Source organism: Rhinolophus sinicus, linkage group LG16, assembly GCF_036562045.2.
Source record: "Rhinolophus sinicus isolate RSC01 linkage group LG16, ASM3656204v1, whole genome shotgun sequence".
In the NCBI taxonomy this organism is placed as follows: Eukaryota; Metazoa; Chordata; class Mammalia; order Chiroptera; family Rhinolophidae; genus Rhinolophus; species Rhinolophus sinicus.
Window position 1 is genome coordinate 13615288 of NC_133765.1, and position 19867 is coordinate 13635154.

Sequence of the window (19867 nt, forward strand, 5' to 3'; positions counted from 1 at the left end):
ACCGGGCCGGCCTAAAAGGGACACTATTTGATTGACATTTGTCTATTAGATCATTTGTAGCCCAAGAATATTTCAGAGGCCCATAACATTGGTATCAAATCCAGACAATAAGATTTGAGTTTCTACCATAAATACAATACTTGGCATATAGCAAGTACTATATAAGCATTATTGTTATTATTATTATTATTTCTGACTTTTATTCAGTGTTTGCTATGAGCCAAGTCCTATATTAAGTGCTGGATCTGTATCATCTCAGTTAATCCTCACAGCAACCCAATTAAAGTAGGTCATATTACCATCCCTATAAAGTATTAGTATCATCCCTATTTTACAAATGATGAAATCAAGACTCCAGGAGTTTAAGTAATTTGACAGTCATATGAGGTGAAATCAATTTGATACAGGTCTGTTTGACTCTACTCAGCCTATCATGTTATTCTTGGAGGACCCGTTTTAACGTATGTTTGGTATTATAAAAACACCAATTCAGTCCTAAAATGCATTGAACATACGCCCTTTGTCACTTAGTGTCCCACCTGGTCACTGTGGCCTTGGGCACATGGCTCATGGTTTTTCTCTTACCATCCTCTCAGTCCCTTCAAAGCCTACCCATCTCTCAAGCCGCAGTAGCCCCTAATTCCATAAATTCTGATGACCTTAATCTCTACCCTCCTTCACCCACCAGCATCCACTGGCATGCTAGACCAATTTGTTACCTGGGACTATTCCACTTTGGAAATGATCATCACCAAAGACCTCCGGGCTTCTTCACTCCTCGATCTGTAACAACTGAGCTTTAATCTCACAGAACACTCCTTGTCTTTCACCTGTCATTTGGGTCCAGTCTATCATTCTTTTCCAACTCACAGCCTGGAATCTATAATTGATGATTGAAATCATTGTGTTAACAACACCATGCATTATTCTCCCTCTTGCACACCCCCCATCAAAACTCCAAATTTGGATCAGCGCTATGCTTTTCGTCTTACCCTTGAGTGGTTAAATTTTGATGGAGAAAAATGACATAATCATGCTGACTCCATCATTACAATTTCATGATCTTTAACCTCAGCCACGCCCTCATGATCACTCATCAATCCTGAGACTGATTTTCAACTTTCAACCCTTACTTTTTCCTAATGACCGTTCCCCAAGCATCCTTTTCAAATTCTATACCTTGAGTTCAGTAAACAATCTTCCCTCTAAATTTATCAGGATAACCGAGGTGTTTTATTATTGGAGTTTTAGAGAGCCATCCTTGGCTATAACTTTCTAGGGTTCCATAGTTTTCCTGAAGGATCGCTTCTACTTCTTTGGTATAAGTACTACTCTATGTTGCTGATTTTCAAATCTGTGTCTCTGGCATGGACTGATTTATCTAGTGGACACCTGTACTTGTAGGTTCCACAGGTACCTCAAATTCAAAAGGTTTAACATTGAACACATCACTGTTCCTCTAAAACCTGTATCTCCTGCAAAGCATTACTTTCTTCCCAGGTACTAGGAGGGTAAAAAGTGTGATCACCACCCACTCAAGCTAGAAGGCTGATGTCATCCTTACGTCCTCTCTTTTCTTTACCTTCACATACAATCAGTTTTCAAGTTCAACTCCCTTTTTTTTTTTCTTTTTTCTGGAATTTCCCCTCTCATTTCTGTCCTTACTGCTATTGTCCTAGTTACGTCTCTTGATTCAACTGGACTTCAAGGACTGTTTCAGAAGCTTCCAAACTTTTTGACTTCAGGCTTGGCTCCCTTAAATCTATCCTCAACACTGCTGCTAGGTGATCTTTCTAAACACAAATCTGACCGTACCATACTCCCACTTAAAACTCTGCATTGGCTCTCCACTGCCCACAGGAAAAAGTCACAGCTTCTTGGCACAATATGCATGCCCATCTGTGATCTCACTTCAGCTTCTTTCTGCACTGCCTTCACTTACCAACCCCTGCCTGGCCCCTTACACCTCAATCAGAAAGAAAAACTTGCTTATTTCTTGCCTGTATGTCTTTATTCATAATGTTCCCTCTGCCTAGACCATCCTTTCACTCCTTGACCTTTACCTGGCCAACTCCTACTGTCCTTTAAGGCTTTGTTTATGGACCATTTCCTTTGGGAAGGCTTCCTTGACAAACTGCTCTCCCCAACCCTCAAACTCCAGGCAAGGTTAGAAACACTACCCTTGTGCTCCCACGGCTCCCCATTCTTCGCACAGATGTCTCAGTGCACTTACCCATTGATGTGCCTGTGTCACAATTAGCATGTGGGCTCTTGGAAGCTCGGGACTGTGTCGTATTTCTCTTTGTACCTTTTTGCCTGGCAGTGGCACAGAGCAGGTACTCAACAAATACTTTTAGAGTAAATGTTAAACAAATAAAACGATTTATTAATAAAAAATTATGTTGCACCTGGAAAAAACAAGGCAGAAAGGGAATAATAAATATCAACAAATATTGTGATTATTTCTCAGGTTTGATTATGAATAACAATAGGTATAGTGACACTCAAATGGTATTGTGAGCTTTGGGGGTGCCCAGAGTCAATGGGGCCCTAAGAGAGGAACCTGGAAGTGCCTGTAGCAGCGCTGCTGTGGTAGGGGACTGTTAGGATTCTTCCAGAGTGCCACAAGAAGCCTGCAGGCTTCCCTTCTATTGACACACAACTCTCATTACAGCGAAAACTTCAGTGTTTATAGGATATCTTATTTGCTGAATGAAAAATCATCTTCTATACTTTGTTAAGAACAAACAGATTCTCAGTTTGGATAACTGAAAAGTAGAACAATGGAGAACAAGCTAGAGTAAGAGTTCCTTTTTTCCCTCCTATACTCTTTCTTAGGACCTAATGCTTTCACAAAGACCCTGGATCTACCTAAAGCAGAAAGTTAAACTGTTTGAATGCTACCACACTGTCAAAACATTTCTTTGTGAAAATCAAGTAAAAAGGCAGAGGACATATTTCTCCTGAAGTTCAATACTGAGTGTTTTTGAACTTCAAGTATCAGTAGGGCCCCTTTGGTAGTTAAACTAACAGTAAATAATGATGATTAAAAAAATGAACTGCTGGTGGTGGCTGGTTAGTTCAGTTAGTTAGAGCGCGGTGCTAATAACACCAAGGTTGCTGGTTCAGTCCCCACGTGGGCCACTGTGAGCTGTGCCCTCCTAAAAAAAAAGGGACTGCTAATAGCAATAATTATTGTCACACTCACAGTCCTCGAATGCCCACTTAGTGAGTGGCAGGTGCTTTACACTAAGTATTGAAGGACACCAAAGTTTTGCCACCCCAAAATATATCTTTCGGGATATTGATTTTAAGCTGGTTATTAAGGAAAAAGAAAGAAAGAAAAGACTCAGAATCTTTGACGCTCCCCCTTCTTGCCTAAAGAAATTCACATAGAAAAACCCCCTTCAGGAAAGGAACCTCAGCATGGTCACCATAGCAGATTCACCTTAGCACATATGAATTAAGTGGGGCAGATAGGAAGAAATCGAGCAAAACTTGTTTGTTGAACTTCCTTTTGTGTCCTATTGTTCTGGGTTGTCCAGCAAGAACTTGTTTACCACATGGTGTCCACCTGTGAATTACCAGCTTTCGCTTTGAAATCCCGGACCCCCGCCCCCCTTTTCCTTGGTCCAGAATGGCATATAAACCTCAATTGCCCAATGTGCTACTGGTCTCCTATCTTATGGCACCCCTGCATGTACATCCCTAATAAACTTTGGACATTTCCTTCTGTTAATCTGTCTCTGTTAAACTTGATTATTAGCCCAGTGAGAAGAATTTAGAAGGTGGGAGCAAAGCTTTTTTTTTTTGCGCCTCCACAGTACCATGCATATGCTTCACGACAACCTTTTAAATAGAAATTATTTTTTTCTTTTTTTGTTTAAACTGAAGTTCAGTGAGATCAAATAACTTGGGGCAAGCCCAAAGACACGTTGGTCAGACTCTGGGGCCAAAGGCCACCGTGGTTTCACCAGGACAGAGCCTCCCTCCGTCTCTGAGAAATTTGGCAGCTGGCGTGATTCTGAATGCACGAGAGTGGGTTGGGCAATCAGGTGAAACTGCGCAGGAAACTAAACACCGAAAGCGCTTAAAAAGTAAAGGAACCACAGCGGCAGGAAGCTAAAACCATGAGGTAGACAACAGGTAAGGGATCCTGGGACAGACGGACTGTAGACGCCTCCGAGAACTTGGGGGCGGGGCCTGGGCGGGGCCTGGGCGGGGCACCTGGGGACCTGCGGACCATCGTGGACGGCTAGAATTGCAGCCTCTCCGGGGAAGTTAAGGGGAGGAGAGAGTGAGTGCAGGCCTTGTGGCAACCTCCGTGAGTGCTGAGGCAGCTCCTCCTCACCTGCCCTAAACCAAAGCAAGGACTGCGCTCTGCTTTTCTGGAATGCCTTTCCTGGAGACAACAGGACGGGGACTGGCTCTGCACAGGGTGCCCCCTCGCAGATTGGTACGACCCGTCCCCGCCGCTGATCTGGCGGCTGCGCGCGCACTCTCTGGCGGGGCGGGGAGGCCTCGTGGCGCGCTCCCCTGAGCTCCCTGCTGCTCCGCGTCCCCGCGCCGCCGGGTTACGCGCCCGCGCGCCTGGGCCTGGGCGGGGAGGCACGGCCGCGGGGGCGCGCCCCGTGACTCCGCCCCGCCCCCTCCCCTGAGTCCCGGCTACGCGGCTCGGCGCAAGGAGAGCGGGGACCCGCGCCCCCGCCCCGCCCCCGCCCGGCGCGTGGAGGCCCCTCGGATCACAGCAGCCGCGGTAGCCGCCCGCGCGGGATGACCTGGGGCGGCTCTGGGAGCCGGCTGCCGCAGGAGGTCTGGGGGCTCCGCCGGCCCGCCGAGAGGTGCGGGGTGGTCCCGCCTCGGGGTCGGGGTACGGGCGGTCGGGGCGGGCGGTCGGCGGGCCCGGGGTCGCGGGGTCCGGGGTTCAAGCGAGGTCCGGAGACTCTGGGCCGCCCCGCGGGGGCGGATGGAGAGTCAGTGACAGGGACGCGCTGGGCAGGTGGGACGAGCCTGGCGGGGAGCGGGGGCGCCCGCACGTCCCCAGGGAGTGGGGTCCCCGCCCCTCAGCTTCCACCCGCAGGGCGCCCGCGGGACGGTGATTTATGTGGGGAGAGCAGGAGAAACGTCCTGCACAATGTATCTTTCTCTGCCGTCACAGACGCTCCGACTTCCCAGCCCCAGGGAGTGCATTTTCCTGCTTGAAGCCTTCTGTGGGTTGCATTATCATTTCTAAACACATTGCAGCTCGCTATTTATTTCAGCCTGCAGCTTCCAGACCTTTGTTGTTTTTTTCTTCACATATAGGAATTTCAGTCATAAATCACTGAAGGAGGTAGAGGGACTCTCGCCTTCCCTTCATTGTTCCCCTGAACCCCATCAAGTCAGGTGGAAGGCTCTCCAAAAGGAGCCCTTCTCCGGAATGCTTGCCTTTCCTGGCCAGGACTACAGAGGGTGGCAGGTGCTTGAAGGGCAGGCTGCTTTCCAACTGAGATCTAGAATTGAGGGAAACGTCATTAACAGAAAGGCAGCCTCTGTGTCCTAAATCAGATACCTTGAGAAACAGAAGGCTGGACTAAAAGGTAACATGAAATTTATTCTCAGGTCCCTGGCCAGTAAAGGTGAAAGAGGCCAAATTTTGATTCCACGCCTCACTGATACCATAAACCTCAGACTCCCAACTGACTGACACTTGGCATACCTAATGGACAGTGCCTGGGAGCAGGCGGTGGGAGGGGGCTGGGGAATGAAATGGGTTTATTCTCAGTATAATTCTAAACATTCGATTACATTTTAGAGCTCATGCTGTTTATTTAGAGCTCATATTTTTTTTTTTTTTTGAGTAGTTGATTTTAGCTGAAAATGGGGGGGGGTACTTCAACTTTTGGACAAGATGAAAGGAAACTTACGAAAATTTGTGGAAATTTTAAATTAGTGCTTAACTAGAAAGCATTCTTAAGAACCCAGAGAGGCACCAAATACCGTAGTTTCTGTTATGCACATCTTGACATAAACTGCCTCATACTTAAGTTATACGGGAAGGATGGAGAAAACCTGTTTCATTTTGTAAAGACGTGCCCTGGGTGTGTGTCTGGCAGTGTATAGAGCAGAAACGTTTATATTTCTGTAAGAAACACACAACTGTATATTGTTTAGCTTTCATGCAAAAACTCGGATATCATATTTGGGAAATCTGCCTTTGTTTGAATAGTGTAGTCAACCAGGAACATCAGTTACTAGAGGTACTGTGCTATTGTTTGTGTAGTAACTCACTTGGGATGCTTTGATTGATTGCTATGTTTCTCATCAACCTCCTCTTCTGTGGAAAGTACTTAAACAGCTCTACTCTCAGGCGGGGAGGTACAAAGAGCCCTTAGGACTTGGAACACACTGACCTAGCCTGTGTAGTTTGGCTCCTGCATCAGTCTTACTCCTTGCCTCCTTTGCAGGTGGTTTGACGTTGCTTGAAAGGAATTAAGCACTTTTTAAGATAGGACTCCCCCCACCCCCATCCCAAGTTCAGCAAGGTGTATATATAGGTGAAGGCTTTGTGTAGGAATAGGAATTTCTGTCATAGGGCTTTGCTCTAAAGAGGTCAGGTAAAATTTGTTGACTAGTTCTGGTGCTTTCCTCTTATTTTTCCACTTAGCCCTTATGCTTTCATGACTTCCTAGATGACTTTATGGTTTTGTCAAAATAAAAGTTGAAGTAACATTTTTCTTCTCTAGAAATGTTTCTTTTGCAAACATGTAGACTAAAATTTGGTGATTGTTTCTAAGTAAAATCCTGGGGGAATAATTTCAGGAATTCAACATTATCATAATGAAATCATCCTGGGGATAGGAAATTAAAAATAACTAATTGACAAATTTGTTATTTATAACATGTAATTACAGTAGCTGTTGCCTTGTTATTAGCAGTTTGTACTAAGTAGAAGCGTAGATAAGACAGACACATCAGAAGAGTAGATGAGCTGTCCACCAGGTAGTCTTTAGGTAGATGATGGTCTTACCCCTTACTAGCAACTAACTAGATTAGAAAGAGAATTTGGAGTCTGGTTGCTAAGTAGATTGCTTTGAAGGACTTGAGTTTACAGTTTTTGATTGGTTATTTTTTTCCAAGAAATTTTGTTTACTTGGAATTAGAGAATGTTTTGTTTTTATTTAAAATTTTATATTGTGTTTAAACATTCCATTTATTTGTAAACATTTCATTTATAAATTTTTGTTGTGTATGTGGTATACTAATTCACTGTCAAGAGAATGGAGAGGAGGGCTTTACTTGATTCTTTTCAATTAAAATTAGGTATATGGAGTATACTTAATGTTGCTTTAAAAATATTAGATTACAATTAAATGAAAAACTGGTTTGTTGATTTTCTTTTTTTAATCCTTCAAGTTTTCCCTCATTGTTTGTGCTCTTTCCCTCATTGTCAGGCTTAAAACATACAGTATCATTGTCATCTGTCTCTTGAATAATGGTCCTGAGGTGATATTATTAATGTGGCTTTTTAAAATCAAACTAATTATACTTGCCTAAAAGAGCCACATGTGTGTGATTCTAGCTGCCTGGTGCCTTTTGAGAGCCCTGGAGACAAGCTAGTGAATAGAGCTGAAAATTCATTCTGTATTTGATTAAATGGAACAGACTCGCTGCTCCTTACCCCAGCAGGGGCTATGAGATCTCTTGATCCCCGAAGCGGCTCCAAGACCCTGGGAATTCCATTAGCGAGCACCTGAGGAATTTCTGCCCTGCAGTGCCTTTTTTGTGTGTGTGTATGTGTATGTGTGCAGAGGGAGTGGAGCAGAGTGGTGAGGGGGGAGTAGTGGGAGGGGGGCGGGGAGAGGCTACATTAGAAGACTCCATATGTTAGCAGATCTAAAATCAAGGCATGACTTAACAGCTTATCTTGTAAAAGAAGAGCCCAACCCAAAGGCAGATTGTTAGTCAGGACTTTCTTACAGGCAGGACTGTGGTGGTGTGTTTTTAGTGCTGAAGTGTACGCCGCTGTTAATACAGAAAGTCACTCCTTGCTTTCCCTCCGAAGCACAAGCATATACACGTTACAGACTTGGTAAGTGTTCTCTGAATGATCTTTTGATAAATATGTAAAATTGTGTTACGGTTTGGTCTTGCCTGTAAGGGCTGATGTATTGTTTCAGTACCTTTTTAAACTGAGAGCAAAATCTGACTTTTATGTGAAGCAAATCGTTTTTGCAGAGGTGAAATGCTTGTTTGAAGAGGCATATTTTAGTTTACGCTTTTGTTTTTATATGATTTTATTGTGCTTTTGTTATGTTATTGTAGAATTTAAATTCATTTAGGGTATGTCTCTTTTCTGTTGTCTTTTAAAGAATTCTTTCTATTTTTAGCATTTTTTAAGGCATTGCTTTGCAGACTTGCTAGCAGGCACAAGTAAATGAAAATATATCTACCAAAAATATTCTGTAAAAATCTTCGGAGCAAAATTTTTGAGAAACAATAGTGTATCTTCCTTCCTCTACCTCACATTCCCTGCCCCAAATAATTTTTGGATACGTTTTTCAGAATATTAGCCCTGTTTGTTTCTTGAGTACTTTTCAAGGAAGAGCAGTTCTGAATCGGATGGTGTAGTTAATTGATTTTCATCTTCTGTTAACCATGAATCTGAATTCCAGTGCTTGTAGTTTTCAACCAATGCCGAACGCAGTAGTTTATTTGATGGTTAATTTGATATTTTGTTCCTGATTAAAATCATGTTGTGTATCACAGTTCTTTCCATCCTATAATCATGTAGTCCTCTACCGAATTCTTCGCACAATACAGTGTGTTTAGAAAATAAAGAAGCCTTTTAGAGACTGTGTTTAATTTCTTTCCACCTTAATCCCGGGCATGCCTTCTACTAGTATGGCCAAACTGAAAGGACTTGCGAATGAATTGGAGTAAACACTGAAGTTACCATTGTGCCTGTCTTGGTTCCCAGTTGTTCAGTTGTTTTGCTGTGTGATGTATTTTGATGGCCACAGATAATAAAAAACTGTCCCCAAAGAACATTTTGTTCTATGAATCAGTTGAAATGTGAGTAGGGACTTCAGTTCTTGAGAGCCAGCGATGTATCTTTCAATCATAGAATTAAGGAACGGTGAACTTCCTTACACCTTACTTAGGAGAAAAAAACAACAACAACCAGGTTGTAGTGTTGAACTTACGTTGTATATTATTCTGCTTCTGTTCTGTTGTTTGGAATTGTGTGGTTGGTTTTATTTTTATATTACCCTAATACAAGTAGAATTAAGTTGACCTTTAGCTTGCTCCTCAGCTATTCGTGTTACAGACTGGCTCACCTCTTTTTATTTATGTGAGCTTGGGCAGTGATCTTGACCTAAGCCTTGGTTTTCACCTCTGCAAAATGGGGATAATAGCAGTACTGTATTTCCCTGAAAATAAGACCGGGTCTTATATTAATTTTTGCTCCAAAAGGTGTATTAGGGCTTATGTTCAGGGGATGTCATCCTGAAAAATCATGCTAGGGTTTATTTTCCGGTTAGGTCTTATTTTCGGGGAAACATGGTAGTATCTCTTACCACTGTTGTAGGGGGGGAAATCCAGGGGATAATGGAAGTAAAGCGCTTGGCATATGGTAAGACCTCTGTGAATGTTAGCTGCTGGCATTTTTGGTAACTTCTCCTGTACATTGGTATATTACTTTGATCCAGAAGTGATTTCTTTGAAGTATTAAATAATGAGGAATTCTCAGAAGTTAGTAGTGTGGGCATATGTAACTGTAGTTGTAGTGTGTTACAGTTTTCTTAATTTTGCAATTGAAACTTAAAAGGCACTTGGAAACAATGTGTTGCATTTTTTTTCAGTTGAGGTATAATATAAAAATGTACACAAGGGTACGTTGAATGTACACTAAGTGGACAGCCAGATGAAGTTTCACCTGTGCACATATGTGTGGTCACCATTACCCAGATCAAGATCTAGAACGTTTCCTTCACCTCAGAAGGCTCCCTGTTGCCCCTTCCCAGACAGCCCCACTATGCCCAGCAAGCAGCAACTATTCTGACTATAGACTGCTTTTCACCAGAGATGAGTTTTGCCTGGTTTTGAACTTTATAAAAATGGACTCATCCGGTGTGTACTCTTTTTATATCTGGCTCATTATACCTGTGAGATTCATCATCTGTGTTATCATGTATTATAGTAATTCATGCATTTTAAATTGTTGTGGCATCTTTTGTGTGTGTGTTTTGAAATTCGTAGTAGTTCATTTTATTGGTACACTGGGTACATGGTCATTGGGGAAGAAATAACACCACTTCTTCCTAAATTATTAGAAAATCAGATCCTGGGGTGGCCGGTTAGCTCAGTTGATTAGAGCGCGGTGCTGATAACACCAAGGTTGCCAGTGCCAGTTTGATCCCGCATGGGCCACTGTGAACTGCGCCCTCCTTAAAAAAAAAGAAAGAAAGAAAATCATATCCCAATGGCTAGCTTAGAAAAATAACCTTGACCTTATTTTTATACATAAAAAATGGGTTAAAGGTTAATAACCTTCAGTTACAATTCCATAAACCAAATCCTTTGATAACTGCATTCCTTTTATTTTTTTTGTTTTTAGAGAGGAAGGAAGGGAGCCTCAAAATACAGAAGGACCATCTAAGGTGTCCTTCATTTCTAGGATTTAGTGCAATAATCAATCCTTCTAATTGTACTGAAGTGACCATTACCAGCGTTAGTGTAATATTCTTTTAGAAGAAGAAGAAAACCACAGTGTTATTTTGGGGAAAAAATCCTCCCCAAATGGAAGAAAATGGAGCTAGGATGTTGTTACACTACAAGAAAATTTTAAAGAACTGGACCGCACACTTATGTTGGCTACTAACCTTAACAGTTGCTATCAGGCCAGGCCTATATGTTTATAATTTCTATTTGTATTACTGAAATTTCCTAATATGCTGAATAAAATTTATTTCCCCAAACAATGAAACAAGAACACAGGATGATGTTGATGCACCAGAAGTGTTTGTTTAAATTTTGGAGGCGGCCGTGGTTGAGGTTAATGACATTTCTGTTGTTGGAAATGTTGGTGAAGAATTTTCTGGATGTTCTGCTTGGACACAAGTCACTTGACTCTCCAGAGACATTGTATTTTCAGCATTTGTAATGTTATTAAATCTATTATTCATAGCTCCTTGACACAAGCGCATTCATCACAGAGGGCCACGTGCAGGGGTGGGTTCCCCTGCGCTCCAGAGGGCCACGTTATCCCCTTTTCTTTTTAAATCAGACCACCGGTCGCCAAGATTTCAGTGGGGGAGGGAGACTTGAAATAGTGATATGTGATGCATCTTTTGTTCCAGAGGGGCACTCACAAGATGCAGATTTTGTCTAAACCAAGGAAGAACTGTCTGACAAATAGAGCTGCCTCATGATAGAAAATGTTCTTTTGAAGGGGTGTGAGCTCCTCATTACTAGACATGTTCTAGTGACATTTGCAAAAGATTTTGTGGAAAGGATCTGTCTCTTCCTTGGGCTAAGGAAGGGTACTAAGTACTCCTGGAAATAAGTTTTATGGGGTAGCTATGCTACGTAACTGCTACATACATGATTTTGGAGGGAGAAAATGTGTTAAAAAGTTCCGAACAGCCATGGGATAAATAGATTTTCTCAAACCAACCCTAGTATAAAGTTCACTGATTCTACTTGCCGGCTCTTTCACTTTAAATATAATTCTTAGTTTATCATTGCCAAGTAAATGTAAAAGATTCTTTCTATGTTTTTCCAATATTCTAAGTGTATCGGTATCAGAAATGGTAACACTTTACAAGTATAGTGTTTGTTCGCTTTCTATATAGGTACACATCTGAGAATTTACTTGAAGCCATCTGTTGACCCAGTTATTTATTCACCCCTACAACAAATTATATAGTGAAGTACAAATTAATAAATGCACCTCTTGTCTGTCTACCTTCTCTCCTCATCCAAGCTTTTCTACACTTGAATTTCGAGCGCGAGAAATAACTCATGAGGGGAGAAAGCCTATTATCAGTGACTTATCCAAGCAGTGAAACTGTATTCTGGGGACCACCGTTATTTAACAATGTACATGCACATCTTGTATCTGTAAATATATGTCAATTCATGTTCATTGATATTTAGAATGATTAAAGGGAGTATAGGATCCTGAATCACCAAAACAATATTTTCTCTATTTTACAAAGCAGTTTTCTATTTACGTATACACATATAACCCTCTGTACCCTCCCAGTAACCTATGGGAAGGTTTCTCTTATCTCTTTTCTGTTACTATTACTGTACCCTTCTAGCCTCTTTTTCAAAGTTTGGGAGAGGGGTGAGAGGAGATTGAGAATGTGAGACGAAACAATCTTTGTCACTCCTGCTTCAAGTGTTACTGCCTCATCTCCCTGTCTCCAGTCTTGGTTTTCTCCCTTTCAAATCATCATTTTCCTACATTTTGCCAGAGTCATGATCTTCTTAAAACAGAAATCGGATCATGTAACTGCTCTTAAAATTGATTTATCCAAAGGCCATGAATTGCTCACTGATGAAAGCCCAGGTCTTCAGTAGGGCACACAGGGTACCTGGTGCTTCTGCCATCCTTGACGACACCTGGCCTTCTGTCCCTCAGGCGAGGCTGATACTGTTTACGTGTCTGTCTCAGCCTTAGCTCAGTCCTTAAGGACAACCTGATTTCCACCTAGATGCCATCATTCCTCTCACCCTTTTCCTTGCACTGTGCCTAACAATACGAAACACCCAAATGTCCTGAAGGTATCAGTGCTAAAGCAGTGATTCTCAAATTTTAATGTGCATTTGAATTTCTAGTGGGATGTTAAAACGCAGATACTGATCAGTAGGTCTGGGGTGAATCCCGAGATTCTCCCTTTCTAATAGGTTTCCGGTAATATTAATGACTCTCGGTGGACCACACTGAGTAGCAAAATGCTTCACTGTCTCCTCTAGGTCCGTGGATGATTTCAAAACTCAATTCTCTTAAAAATCCAGTGAAATCAGTGACTCCATGTCAAGTTTAGGTATGCCACAGCTTCAGATAGTGAAGATTAAAGAAATCTATAGATAAAAAAAATAGTTAAATGTTGAAGATACTAGGACATCTGTTGTCACATATTACTGGAATGCTTGGCTAATATTTGAATGATTTTATATATTTAAAATGTGTATTTTTGTTCTGTGCAACATTATCAGGTCTCTAGAGAGCTGATGTCATGTTTTATGTGTTTGTTTTCAAAAACAGTATTGCAGGAGTTCTCCTGGATATATAGGGACTAAAAAGTACGTTCTGGCTTCTGTCTCTTGCCAGGGAAATTTCTGACAGTGGCTTTTTATGGTATCAGACTAAAAGTCATTAGTATTTTCTATTTTACTCTAATTTGATATCTGTTCAGTGAGTAATTGTACACATTGCCTGGTTAGAGGTAAAACTGGCAAGGGGGACGAATGTTTCATGGACAAAATACTACTTTTATCAGGCTATAAAGTTACTGCAGTGACATCAGAACTTGGCAGCCTCTTATATTCCAATAAAAAGAAAAATAGCATCATAAGCTAGGAAGAAGACATTTTTCTTGCCCATTTGTTTTGGCTTATTTTCATGGTTTTGGTCTCAGGGCGTGTGTATAACAAAATAACAACACAGTGACTAACAGGCAGTAAGAATTAGAGAGGGAACGTCGTTTCAGCCAGAGCGGACATACTGCTTATCACTTACCTCCATTTCAGTAATTTAAACTGTTCCTCTCAGATTGGTGACTCTGAGAGTACAAGAGTGAGTATGAAGAATGCTTAGCTATAAAATGGAGTTAAACTTCATCGTTGTGGCTTGATATTACTATGTCTCCCCGAAAATAAGACCTACCCGGACCATCAGCTCTAATGCGCCTTTTGGAGCAAAATTTAATGTAAGACCAGTATTATATTAGACCTGATATTATATTATACTATATTATATTATGTTATAAAGACCCGGTATTGTATTGTATTATATTATATTAGACCTGGTCTTATATTAAAATAAGACCGAGTGATATATTAATTTTTGCTCCAAAAGACGCATTAGAGCTGATGGTCAGGCTAGGTCTTATTTTCGGGGAAACACAGTACTTACCTTGCAATATGTTGAGAAAGTTTGATGATTGACTTATAAGGTGGTCCTGTGAGCGTGAGTGTCTGAATGTAATTATGAATGTGACAGTACAGTTTGGTAGGAAAGCTGCTATTATTCCTCTTTATAAACACCAGTAAAATAACATCGTATTACCAATCAAATCTATTTGACTGAATATAGTGCCTCCTCTTGCCTGTTTTAAATTGTTCACTCTTGTGAAATTAGATTGGTAGATGTTACCGTGATTTAATGGCAGCTCGTCTACCAGGATTTCAGTTTGGTGCCCAGGCATCTGAGCGGTAGTACCAGCAGATTTGGGGACTACTGAATACTGAGAAGATATTTGTATAGTTCTTCATAGGTTACTAAACTCCTGAATAGGACGGCACTGAAGTCTTACTATAATGTTGTTCCCCTGATTTACGTCGTGGGTTCACTTTACTGTGATCATCTTCTTAAACAAGGTCATTTGATCGTTTCTTATGTTAAGTCTTGGCTGTTCATCCAAAATGAAAATTTGTTCTACAGTAAGGAGGATTCTACCTCTGATGGGTTAAAGTATATTTTAAACCTACTTTTAAATATATACTTCGACTTTAAACATTTTTTTCAAGTCATAATCTGATTAGAAAGTTCTGATCTCTTAATTGGTTCTTTTGATTCCTATTTATTGAAAATTGGGCATAAGTCCTTTTTCAGGGCTAAGTCCTTTTTGAAATTAAAGCACAAACACATCAAACTTCCCACCTGAGTTCCCAATTCCAAGCTCTAGTCATCATGTTTTAAATTATTTTGTATTTCAGTTGGGTTTCACTTTTAAAAGAAATTGCAGGGCTCTTGTTTTGACTATAGACCTGTATAGGTCTCTCATATAGTTTTCATCATCCGTTTTAGAGCTAAAGTTGTTTTTTTAATCTCATGGCTAATTGAAGCCAAGTTTGAGTCATTGTAAGACGGGTTGTTAACTGTGGTCTCCTATTAGGCTAGCAAACACAGTTGTCGTTATTTGTTATTTCTTTTGTGTTTGAGGATGCATTTTTAAAGAGCTATTGTCATAGTGGTTAGGCCTTAAAATAATTTCACATTTGTTACTATGACAGCAGCCGCAGTGGGGTTTTTAATCATACAGTACAGCTTGTGCAGAGATTTGATATCAATGTTTTGTGGCATCAAATAAATTTTAGCTCAGGGATTTGACTACATACATCTTACTGGTGTTAACAGGAGTCTTGTAGCTAACTCCCAAAGTGGGATTTTTAAATATGAACCTTGTAAGTCAAGGCTGTGTCCCACCCCACGTGAAAATAACAGTAGAAACTTTTTAAGAAAAATTGTCAGTGTTTTACTTATTTTGGGATTTCTTTTCCAGATAGGTAGATTACTAGGGAAAAGGTAAGGAAATGCTTAGTCCTGGTGAACAAAGACTTCAATGCTTGATCAGATTCATGTTTTCTTAGCTAATTAGCATACAGAATATTTAATTAGTTGTGGTTATAGATGTTAGCTGATCATGGAATCAAGTCAAACTCCCGAGGTCTTCAACATCCAGGAATGAGAAACTGAGTTTTGAGTCTTTTTATTTGTGCAATTAGGGGTTTTTTCCCCCCTTCATGTTGAAATGTGAGTTTTCTGGGGGGAAAAAATCCTTTCACTTGACATTTAATAAGCAAAATCCCTGTTTGCTTATAAAAATTCTTTCTAATTCACTGAGAAATATTAGTAGGTATATTTGGGCAATTTTATAAATAAATAATATGGTGACAAAGAAGTGAAGTATTGCTTTTGCAGAGCAGGGCCCTTGTCTGCGTGCCCTGCGACTTATGGTGCCTCCAGGGCATTGGGAAGAGAGTGCTCTGCCCTCCCTGCGTGTCCTGTGCACCGACAGGAGGTGTCCAGGATGTCACATTCCCTGAGCTTGCTTAGCTCCTTGCTGAGGAGTCATGAGTTCAATTACATCTTCTGTCCCGTGGTTCTTTTCATTCCATATACAGAAGAGTTTTCTCCCTCCCTCTGTTTCTGATGATCATTTCTTAAATAACTTTTATAGAGTCCTTTGTACGCTGCAGTGTTTTACAGGTGTTTTTTGTTTTCTGTTTGCCCTAACTGTATGAGAGTGGAATTTTCATGAGAATGGAAATCATGAAGACAATAAATGATTGAGCATTGGTATCAGATACAAGAGTTTTAATACAGTTCAAAGTAGGTAATCTTTAAAATCTCTCAAAGATTGGAAAAGGAGGCTATTTGAAACTGTAGTCTTTTAGTGTAGTTATAATTGCACATTTGTGCTTAGGAATAGAATAAAATAGTTGAATTCTAAGGTTCCCCCCCTTCCCCCGCCCTTTTTGGTCTTGGACATTTCTAAATCACAAACTACATTCTAGATTCTATTGGCCTAATGGAAGATATTGAAGTGAATTTTGCCCAAGATAAAATTGACCTCCTGGTGTCTTGTATTTTTAATCTCTGAAGAGGTCATTTGATGTTTTTTTTTCCCCCTAGCCACAGGAACCCTTGCTTTTCTAATATGTTTCTTTAGAGCAGATACTTAGATGCTTAGAAATTCTTTAACAGTATATTCCAGCTGAAAATGAAGTTTTAAAGCTCTTTCTAATTATATGTAAAGTTATAAAATTAGCAAAGGGGGATTTTTAGAAGTAAATCTCATTTTACATTTGTGCCTTTAGTTGTGGAATGAATATAAAATCTAAATTGATACGCTCTTTAACAGTTGTTCCATGTTACCCCGTATCCAAAACATGACAGATGATGTTGAAACATAATGTGGTTTTTCATTTATTGGAGATGTTAGAAAATGAATACAAGTTTTGCAGTTTTAAGTGATTCTTTTAGTATTGCTTTTGTCAATTGTTAGCTATTTCTCTTATGTTTTATATTACTGTATAATGTTGGATAAAAAAACAAGTGCCAATGCTGATGCATTTAATGGTAGCTAATTTGTGTTATTTCACTCTAGATTAAAACAATTGTTAACTGTTAAAACAATTGTTAATGAAATAGTTTAAAAATGGTTTGATGACCAGAATGAGAAGGGAAGACAGAAAAATAGATATTCTTAAAGGCAAATTTTGCCCCTCTTCTTTGGTTGGAGTGAAGACTGAGTTGTAATAGCAACTGAGTTGTAATAGCAACAGAGTCCAGCTCCCAGTAAGAGGTGTGAGGCTGTTTATTTTCACTCTGGAGATGTATATACTACAGAAGGAAAACTCTGGCCTTGCTGAACCTAAGCAAATCATTACTTATCTATGATCTGGCAAGCAATTTGATTAAGGCTGACAGAACTCGTATAATATCAGATCCAGGCCCTCTCAATGATTGATGAGCCTTGTCTGTAAGTTTTTTTTTTTAATTTGAAAGAAAAACTGAAGAAGAATGAATACTTCTTCAGACCTCTAATTGCCAATCATAAACCAAGTCTATAATGTAGTTTTATCTATAGTGGTTACTGTGTATTAATTTGTATGCTGCTTTTTAGGTTATAATTAAATGGCTTTAAAGTAATATTTGTGTCAGCAGGTTAATTTGGCTTTTACGTGATTAAATTCTTGAAATTTTAGAGATCTTGTTTCGCATTTTATTATGTTTCTTGGTTTTCTTTGGTGTTCTCTATTTAGTAGAATTTTTAACCTACAAAGAAATTTCATTTTCATTCTCTAATGAAATTGACTTATCTGGAAGTCCTTGGGTGTAAGGCATTTTCAACCCCTTGCTTTTGTCAACCAATGATCTTTGGATGGTCTTTGGCACCGATTCAATGCCAACAGGAATTCCCGATTTGGGGGTCAGTGAAGAAGAAAACTTTCCTCAGTACAAAGATCTCAATTGTGATACAGCAGCTCCACTGTGAGGAGACCCTAAGGCGAGGTGCTTCTCTGGGTAGACAGCTCTGCTCAGCTGTGCTCTGGTCTGTTCCACCTGCTCACTCTGCCCCAGCAAGACATCTCCAGTCTGGAAATACAGTGTGCAGTCTTCAGTGGAAAGGGAAAGGGTGCTCCCTGAGTCACAGGGCACCTGACTTATATAGACAGGAGTTCCAGCTTCTGGTCCCCAATTGGCTGGCCTGTCCTCATGCAAATGAGGACTCCAAATTCTTGCAGTTTGATTGGTCCAAAAACTACTGTCCTGATTGGTCAGAATGGTGTTGCTCTGATTGGTCAGTGAAGATGCTGATGGGAGAACTCCTTTAGAAGGGCTGTCTCAGAGAGCAGAAACAAAGTGCATGCAGGCAGTCCAGTGCAGGCTTCTCTCTGAAGTGTGGTTTGCATGAAGAGGCACCTGGGGAGAAATGGCTGCTAGGCTCTGTTTTTTAAATTTGAGCCCAGTTAGCCACCAGGAACCCTTCTTAGTAGGTATCCTCTTTCTCATGGTCCACACTTTCTAACTACATGAAAATGATTTAGACAATTGTAATAATTTGGGCCATTGAGTGTTGCTGCTGACCACTTCACTGTATTTTTCGTTCCTTATCTCATTTTCAGTACTAGCAGACTGATACTGTGCGTCACTGGAGTGTGCCAAATGTTCTTGGCAACATTTTAAATCATTAGTCACATACAGTGCTGAGTTCAACCAAAGATGACCATTTCTTGTTTTTATTCATACGCTGCTTAGTAGAAATGGGTATAGGACTAGAAGACACTCCCCCCATTTGAACTATATTTAGCATATGGAGTTTCTAGATTAATGAAACGATTGAATTGAGCATGAATTCGTTTTCTGTAAATGGAATTTTGTTAACCTGGAAATTTTCAGGTTATGTATCTTAAGGATTTAAGTGAGGTTAAGCTTTGGAGTCAGTGCCTGGAGTCAAAGCCAACATCATGTTCTAGTGTTGCAGCTTCTCTGCACTTCAGTTTTTGCGTCTGTAGAATGGTGATCCAGACGACTGGAGCCCGGAGTTGTGGAACTGGAACGTGACAAATGGTGGGCTACGGTCTTCCCTTTTCAGCTGACCGCTGCCTCTTTATCCTATAGTTTCCTTCTGTTGTTCACAGTAATAGTAATAATGCTTCAGGAAGGACACGCTTAGTATTTTTTTCTTGTTGTTTTAAATGTTGTTGTTGTTGTTTTTTAGGTATGGGTTGAGAATTCTATCCTTTTATCCCACAATGTGGCCTGTTAGTATATTTTTATCACTGGAATCCAGATTTTCAGGGAAGCACAGTAATTTTTGTAGCGATGTTGAACATGTTTGCAGATGGAAACATCGTGTCACAACTCTACAAATTATCACAACTCTACAAATGCAGATTTGTAAGATGTCCCATCTGGGGCCTATAAAATAGAGGATAAAGCTTGGTGGTGTTGCTTTTGTAGAGTTTTCTTGGGGTGGTGGTCTTGGTGGCTGTGGAGTAGGGTAGCATTTATGAGATTCTTTTAACCTTTTTGATTTTGGGGAATGTGAATCTTGTATTTGGAACTGTAATTCTTGTCCTATCAACCCAACTCATTCTCAACCCAGATTTGAAAGGTGTGTGATCAGAGAAATAGCCATGTTTGTTTAAAGTAATGTCTTACTGAGATGATAATATCCTGTAGTTTGCTAAACGGGAGTTAGTTAGCACTCAAAACTTGACTGTGACTTTTTCAAAGGGAAAAATTCTTATAAACTACTAATGTTGATTAACTAATTTTTATTATTAATCTCAATTATGTACAAAATAAACCAGATGCAAACTTTTAATAAAACAAAAACAGTTTTACAAAGCAAATATTCAC

General features: G+C 40.3%; 1 protein-coding gene across 6 annotated transcripts in view; it reads left to right on the forward strand.

Moving 5' to 3' along the window:
- Window positions 1–4297: 4297 nt before the first annotated feature.
- The window catches only part of CDON (cell adhesion associated, oncogene regulated), a 95091-nt gene continuing 79521 nt past the window's right edge, over window positions 4298–19867 (forward strand). For 3 of the 6 annotated variants that reach the window (XR_012492770.1, XR_012492769.1, XR_012492771.1), the window contains exon 1: window positions 4526–4841. The gene's annotated coding sequence lies outside the window, so the exon portion shown is untranslated. Of the gene's footprint in view, window positions 4457–4525; window positions 4842–7914; window positions 8072–19867 lie in introns of those variants that run through there. The other 3 variants (XM_074321820.1, XM_019710508.2, XM_074321819.1) reach the window with 3 other exon arrangements.